This window comes from Cupressus sempervirens, chromosome 3 (genome assembly GCF_028749045.1).
Source record: "Cupressus sempervirens isolate cs-2001-9-10 chromosome 3, ASM2874904v1, whole genome shotgun sequence".
Lineage (NCBI taxonomy): Eukaryota > Viridiplantae > Streptophyta > Pinopsida > Cupressales > Cupressaceae > Cupressus > Cupressus sempervirens.
In genome coordinates this window covers 561549594-561558545 of record NC_143120.1, presented here as the reverse complement: position 1 = coordinate 561558545, position 8952 = coordinate 561549594, and positions in this window count along the sequence as shown.

The window sequence follows — 8952 nt, the reverse complement described above, 5'->3', positions numbered from 1 at the left end:
TTTTTAAGGATTTCATATTATATGCTTATGGAAACATTGATTCTATTGCTACTTTGTTAGTACAACAGAATGATGAAGGTTTTGAACAACCATTAGCATTTTTCAGCCAAGGGCTTAAAGATTACGAACTGCATTATTCTTTTGTTGAAAAGCATGTTCTTGCTATTATTAAAAGTTTGAAAAAATTTAGGCACATGCTTTCAAATAATAAGATCAAAATAATGGTTGCTCATCATTCTGTTAAGGATTTCGTACTCAATAAATATTTGTATACTAAAAGAGCAGGTTGGATCACAAAAGCCATGGAATACAACATTGAAATCAATGTAACGATGTTGGTTAGAGGTAAGGGATTATGCGAATAGCTTGCTGGAAATAGGAATAATGATTTAAATCATGATGATAATGTTATTTTGACCATGTTAGATGAGGAGCAACCTATTGTCCACAATATTCAGACTGATTGGGTAGAATAGATGATAAGATTCTTGCAAACAAGACGTTGTCCCGAAGGTTTGGAAAGATCAAAATGAAGGTGTTATAGATTACAAGCAACATAATGGTTTCCATTTGTCTACACTTGAAGGAGAGGAGTTAAAAATTTCGGCTAATGGGATTCACCTCAAGTGGTGCTTTTGAGTTATTTTTTAGATAACAATAAGTGCTTTAGCACAGTAGAGTAGAGGTGTGATTTAATTTCAAATTTCAATAAGTGTTGTTTTAACACATTTATATTCAAGTTTCAACATGTTAGTTGTTAGTAATAAAGCTGGAAACTACAACACATCATTATCAATCTGCCATCAACACATGAAATACATAACACAAAGCATGGAATGAGTTCTAGTGCCCTGAATCATACATACCTCACGGGTTCATAACAGGTTCATGATAATATGGTGTAATTTTTAGCTATTCAACTATAAAGAAATCAGAGAACATTCAGGCATATTGCTGGTACAGATCCTTTTGGAATATTTTTAGAAAAATAGCAAGAATAAATTCACGTTTTCAATAATGGTTGACTTGAATGAATATCTTACCCCATAGCAACAATATGATGTGTTATCCACCATCATACTAGACTGATATACCGTTGTGTATAACATAAGAATATTGAAAAAGGGAGGAATGGTCACTCCAAAATAGCTGGTATACCACCCTAGTACAATCATAAATAACACACCACATTGCTGTTATGACATAAGATACACATTCAAGCTTAGAAATTTCAAGTTTTGTAGTGGTTTTTTCAATAAATTTTTGACCAAATCTAAGAGGTGTCATAACAGCCAGCAACTATCAATCCTCACAGCCACGATACAATTGTTTTGTCACGGAAAAGAGATCAGAAAAGAAACCATTTCATCTCTTTGTTGTGATACAATTCCATCCTGGTTATAAAAACAAATAGCTACAGGATCTTATGGCAATTAACAAGTCTGTTTGGAAAAGTTCAGTTTTCAGTTTTTAGTTTTTAGTTTGGTGTGGTGAGGTGTGTTTATTTCAGCAAGGTTTTCAGTTTGGTATTTTTTCTAAATTTTGAGAAGGTTCAATTTTCTAAGTGCTAAGGATGACTCTATACCCAATGGATTGACAAGGCAACTGGTCTATTACTATTTAGTAGGCAAACAACCTTGAGAGGTCGCCAAAAATGTTACCAATTTAACATACCTCCTAAATTGCCATGTTTTACGCTAAACTAAATATGTTTTATCTACTGACTAAGTGTGTTTAGTTGCTGAGAATACACATTACAAAATGAAAAGAATGTAGAATGCAAAGTACAAGAATTAATAAATAAGAGAATTGATCACTTTTTCAGAATACAAGTACCAAAATAGTACATTTTTTATTCAAATATCCAAAACTTGTTTTGAGAAGATACAAGGTGTTCATGTTTACATAGTACTTAAATACAATGCATTCAGATATTACAAGCATTCTCAGCTCGTAACATAGATATCTGAATTAAACACATTATACAAACATAAAAGTATTGAAAAAGAGATAAGAGGGAAGGCATCCATTGCCTGAATAGAAGGTTTGTTACGCTGAATGCTGAAGGGCTGATCCCGCATCTCCATCTAGGAGTAAACCTACAAAAAAATGAAGGAAGAAATGGATCAATTCATATGAACTGAGAAATGGAAAACTTTCCTATCATCTATACTCTATTGTTCCTACAACGTGGTTATTTAGATAACTATGTTGAAAGGCAAGAAGGCAAGAGAAATCTGAAAAAGATAAAACATGTTTATACTAATGAGTTTGTTCCATGTGTAGATACAGGTATGAAGACTTGAGGCTATTGAAGGATCATGTGTAAGTTACATGCATGAAGCCTTTTGGCTAAATTTGTTCAGACAAAGACATAAGACACTGGGGAGATTGTTGAGGGGGCATACATAAGTTTCAAGAATGGGACCTTTCAGTTAAACCAATGTAGCTGATTGAAGATATTGAGGAGATCATTGAAGGGACATGCATAAGTTATGAGAATGAAACTTTCTGGTCAAATCAAGGAGAGGCGAAGACCAAAGATTTGAGGAGATCATTGAAGGGACACACATAAACTACAAGCGTGAAACCTTATGGTCAAATCATGTAGGGAAAAGGCAGAAGACACTGGGGAGACTGTTGAGGGGGCATACATAAAATACAAGTATAGGACCTTCCGGTTGAACCATAGCAAGAGATTGAAGATGAGAGGAGACTGTCAAGGGGGCATACATAAAATACAGTAACAAGAAGGACTTCAACATTGTAGTATATTTCAAAAGAAGCAAAAACATAATTTGGATGGAAAGGATTTTATTCTCATGCTGCAATGATTTCTTAATATATGATAGATCCAGCAAGAATAAGATTTTTACAGTAAGATTCCAATGTGTGATGAGTTTCAAGATGTCATGGTTCATTATATCTTCCTTGAGGGAACCTACTTTTGCTTGGTACTTAGAGTGAAAGGATACAACTTTTATGAGGAAAGTATAGATACAGGAATCTATTATATTCACCTTACTTATATATTGCAGGTTCATCAAATGATGGTTAGATTTATAGAAAAGGAAACACTTAAACAGTAAGAAGATAATATTCAACCATAGCAATGTATGGGAGAAAGATCAACCTCAAGCACAACAAAGATTCCAATTTTTTATTAAGAGGCATGATATTTACAACTGTTTAGAGAAACTGATGAAGAAATTTAAGAGAGACCAGTTTATATATTTTAAACAACATTTATGGTAGCAAGATAAGTTTCTGATGCCTTTACAAGAATTTCTTCAATTCATGATCACATAGAAAGTTATGAAAGGAGAGTAAACTCTACCATTTTTCAGTGAGTTAGAAGTGGAAATGGCACAAAAATGGCATACAAAACGTGCTAACAATTATCCATACATGGCTAGCATTAAGGAGAAGATCCAGCAAAATATAAAACCATTTCTATAAGAGCAGATTTAGATAAAAGGAAGTATGCATGAGACAGGTGAAAATAAGAAAAAACCTTTCATAGATACTGAAGCCGATAAAATGACAAAAGATAAAACTATGAAAGGATAATTTAGTTACAACAAAAGCCCTTAGAGAGGCAAATTCAAGGTGAGTGAATATTATTATTGCCACTTGCAAGACACGTCCTGCAGCAATAAGTGCTCTACAAATGGTGGATTTAGCTGGGCAAGATGGTATTTTATTAAAAATTTCCCCTATCACAGTTGCAGCAAATATGCAATTGTTTAAGGGAAAACAATCATATTTGAAACCTTACAATTTGCAAAAATAACCTATTGCATTTGAGCTGAAATAAAGGTGCTCCATAATGACACACAAATATGAAGGGGCCATGTGTGTAACAAATGAAAACAAAGTATCATAGCGGCCATAAAACAAGTCACGAGAAGATGAAGAAACTCACAGCATATGGAGAAGAAAATACGCCCAGTCAAAGAATCTACAACAAATATAACATCCAAAATTCTCCTCATATTTAGCAATGAAGATAAAAACATTTTGAACCAGTATAAATCCATGAAAATCCAACGACCATGTTCAGATCTACAAGTAAAATTGGCATCCACGGCTAGCATATGGCCATGAAAGTAGAAGTCGTCCAACAACAAGGAAAAATTTGAAGTACCGATGATGTCTACAGCAAAGAATAGCATCACCTAGGTCCAACCATGGATAATACTAGTAGCTCACGACTATGAAAGAACTCATTACCAACGGCCAAGGCCAGTATCATGGCGTCGAAAACTCATAGCTGGAAGTTCACAGGAAGAAATACTACCCAGTATCAACATAAATCCACTGCCAAAGACAAATATTGGTGTCCAAAACAAAAATGCGCAAAAAAAAGACCCTCCAACAACATAAAGAAGTCGTCTAGCACTCCAAAACCCATTGCAAAAGCTAATGGTCATGGTTTTTACTACAGGACTAGCAACTCAAGTATAGAAGTAGGCGAAAGGAAAATAAATGGCATCCAAACAAAGATGAAATCACAACAAGAAGACCTCCATAGCTGCGGCTAGGGTTTGGGAAAAAACCCTCTATCCCTTGCTCTTGTGTGAATGAGAAAAAATGAAACAAGACAAATGCCTTCTACTTTTGCCTTTGGACATTTTCATATTTTATTCCTCCGCCATATTTGATGAAAGTTTTGGGTCCATAAGGTAAGAATTAGAAGTGTAACTCTATTTTTATTATTAGTTTTATGTGTATGTAGTGAATGATATTTTATCATTTCTTTAATACATATAAAACTAATTTTAAAAAAATCCTTTTATTTATATTAGTATTAATATGTTTTAAATTAACAAATAACATGTTAATTATTAAAACATATTAGTATGAATATAAATAAAAGAATTAAAAGAATAATTTCCTTATAATATTAATTTAATATTAACGTGTTTATTAAAAAAATGATAAAATATAATAATAAACACAATAATATTAAATTAATATAATAAAATGAGCTTTGATTGTAAAATTAATATGTCAAGTGATCGTAATTATAAGGCCATTAATTTAATTAATTAATTAATGGAAATTATAAGAGTTTTAAATATTTTTATGCCTAAATGCAAGGAGAGAAGGTTGGAAAGCTATTTAAAAAAGGAACATTTGGTTAACAAGGGATATTTTCTAAGGCCAAGTACAGGTCTAGATTCTCGTGCATTGATGGGGTTATAGAGTGCTATTTTTAGCGGTCTATGGAGCAGTTATGATTAGTTATGCATGTAGTTCATATTGAGAGCTTATTTTATGCATATATTGCATAATTAGGAGCAATTTTACATGCTATATTTGTGAGTTATTTGATGCATCTGAGTTTGGGTTTTTGTGCATGATTTTGAGGAGCTAGAGGCAGTTTTTGAGTTATCCACTAGTTGGGCAAGTGTTTGAGAGGAGTTTTCAGAGGCCTCTTCATAGTTTTCATCATTTTTGAGTGATTTTTTTCTAGGCATAATCTTGAAATCTGAATTAGGGTTATTTTTCTATATATTGTACTTTCACCTCATTATGAGGGACCTTTCAAATTCAAATTTTTGCACATTGCAGATTTTGAGTTGATTGTGAGGGCATTTGTAGTAGAGATTATTTTTTAGCATTGATTATAGAGATTCAACAGTTCCTTCTCGTTGATTCTCATGCAATATTGTGGATTTTTTACTTTAATGTTGTGTTGCCTTCATTTTAGTTACGTTCCTTATTACAGATTTGAATTTTGATACATGTGATTACAGGTCTATGTTTTTTATTATTTTCTTTTTGCAAAAAATTGGTGAACCCTAGGTATCCCTTTCAAAGAAGATCTCGATCCTTGCATAAAAACACTTTTGTGGTTACGTGTTTGTTTGAGTATTGTGAATCAATTATCTTTTCATAATTCGTGCTGATTTGATCAAAGTTGCATTCAAAACCATTGGTGTATCACCTCATTTAGGATTAGTTTTCATTACTTGTTATTTATTTCTTATCCTTATCTTGCGTTAAATTTAAGATTAGGTGATCACAATTTAGGAACTGACCTAGCTTCCAGAGATTCATCTCTCGTTTTAGGACAACCCACCACTCGAGAGAGTTTCCATGTTTCAGCAGAATGGTTAGATTTCACATCTCGCTATAGGCACAATCCTGATTGACAACAATATTAAATTGGATAGTCGTAGTAAGAAAAGTTTATTTATGCTTCAATTTCAATCCTATGCTAGCGTTTACACAGCACATAGTCTAATGAAATATAATAATATGTTACACTATCAAATAGTTTCATCATATTGTAGACACCTAAAAACCTTTAGAAAATAAAGTATTTTTATTTTCTGAAAAATTCCTGATGACATCATCATTTATTAATTAATTAATTATTTAATTAATTAATTTATTTTTATGCCATTAAATCCCTTTATCTTAATTAAAAATATTTAATTAAGAAATCCCTCCCAAAAATGTTTAAATCTTATTTAAACATTATTTCGTTATTTATTAATTATTTAATTAATAAATTGACCAAAAAACCCAAAATAAATAAAAAATTTATTTTTTACCCAAAACTTGGCCAATTTCTTTAAGACCACTAACCTCTTCCAAAATCTTCTAATCCTTCTTTAATTTTGATTAAAGGCTAATCCCATCATTTCCTACCCCTAATCCCAACTCAAAATATTTAATTAAGATTAAATATTAATCCTCATGTTTATTAAAAAAGTTTTAATAAATATCTCCTCAACCGAAACCTTTGAAATAAATAAAACTTTATTTATTTCCTAAAAATCTAATTTATCCTCATCCTAAGAAATTCTAGACTCTTCTAGAAAGTCTTCATCCTTATCCTAGGAAATTCTAGACTATTCTAGAAAGTCTTTATCCTCATCCAAAGTCTAGACTCTTCTAGAAGATGTCTTTAAAACTAATCCTAATCCCCTCCTAACCTTGTCACATTCCCTAAACATGAGTTAAAACTTCCTAACCCAAGCCAAAGTTAACAAATATCTCCTCCTTCACCCACCCTCATTAAATGCCATCCACTTGCCTATCCCTAAGCTAATCCTAAACCATCATAATCCATCCTCTAATCATTTGCACAATCCTAAGCAAGCTTAAAACCCTCCTAATCAAGCCCAAGTCGAAATTGCTCTCATCTCCCTCAAAATATCTCAACCATAAAACTTTATGAAGTCCACTAGGCCATAAATGACTCTTCCAAGCCCTTTTATTGCTCTTACAAGCCATTATGAGGGTCTTTATGAAGATTTTATCCCTTGAGCCTCCTTTGTTGACTCATCCTTCCCCTTTCCTCCATTCTCTCACTCTGTGACATGTGTCACTCCTTGATTGGCTGTAAGGAAGCACAATCCATGTGCTCGAGACTCTCATGCAATCTGAGCCTTCCATAAGTTTTTTCCCATCCTTGCATCCTAGCCCTTGATGCCTCAAGCCCTTTGCCTATTTAAGGAATCCTCTCCCAAGCCATTTTAACTCAATCCATGAAGTAAAGTCATAATGCCATTTTAAGAAGCCATTTTACATCAAAACTATACACTCACACCCAAATTCCAACTCCATTTGAAGCCATTTGAAGCATAAGCTTGAGCATACATCCTATCTATTTAGACAAAGCCACTCAACAAGAGAGCTTCTTATTGAGAGAGTCCATTAATGGCTCATATTCTCAATTGAGAGCTCATCTTAGTCTATCTTGAAGTTTATGAATTTTGTTTAGTTTGTAGAAGCTATATTTAAATTTGGTTTCTATTAGCATACTAACATTGCTCATATACATTTTGGCACGCCCAGTGGGACCCCGTATGGGTCATCTTCATTAGCTTTTTTAGTCAAGTTTTTTATGTCATTTGCTAATTTTGGCTAATTTTGCTTATTTTTGTGATTGGTAAGATTGTATAAATTGGTTTTGTAGGTCCACATGAGCATGAAGAAGACAAAAGAACTTATAGTCTATCTCATAGTGTTTGCAAATTTTTCAAGCTTATAGGTGGACAAAGCACTTGAAATTCTTCTTCCTCTTCTTGTCTATATTCTTCTTATTCAATCTACTTCTTCTTCTTCTTCTTGTGGGAGATCTTGGCCATTTTTTTTTAAGGAAGAAAAATCATACACACTTCTTTTTAGTGCTTAAAATGAACTCCCAAATCATACTTAAATCCATTAAAAAATTAAAAATTTGCAAAAAAGAAAAAGTCTTTTAACAAGTGAAACTAAACCAATCCAATCATTTGCATCCTTGCAACATCAAAGTTTTAGATTCATTCATGCAAAGTTAAGAACATTTCATTTTTGGGAATTTAAAAAGAACTTCAAGTTTCCATTTCAAAAGGTTCAAAATCAACACTAAGTGCACACTAAAATCTAAATCAAACTCAAAGCATCAATCAAGGATAAAATGAACCTCATTTGCAAATATTTTAAAGTTCTTTTAAAAATCTCATGAAAACTAAGAGTCCTAAATGGTTGCCAAAAAATTGTCCTAAAAGCTTTGTTATTTGTTCCAAACAAATGTCTTGTTGCAAAATTTTGAATGTTTCTTAGGTTTTTCATGCATCAAAACAATCTAGGAATATCATTTTTGGGCTTAAAATATGCAAACTAGAACACAAAATCTTGAATGAAAACCAAAGTCCAAAGAGTCATTTTCATTTTTGAGTCCAAAACAATCTTGAATGATCTAAGGTTAAAACAAAGCACTTCAAAGTTCTTAAAACAACACACAAAATCTCAATCTTGAATGCTCAAAGGAAAAAACTTGAATGTTTAATCACTTGTCTTTGAATGCATGTTGCTAAAATCACTCTTGAGTGCCATGGATTAAAATCAAGTTTGTTTTTATTTTATTTATGAATGCATGATTAAACAACAAATCCAATCTTGAACACCATAGATCAAATAATCATCTTTTGGGGCATAAAAAGAATCCAC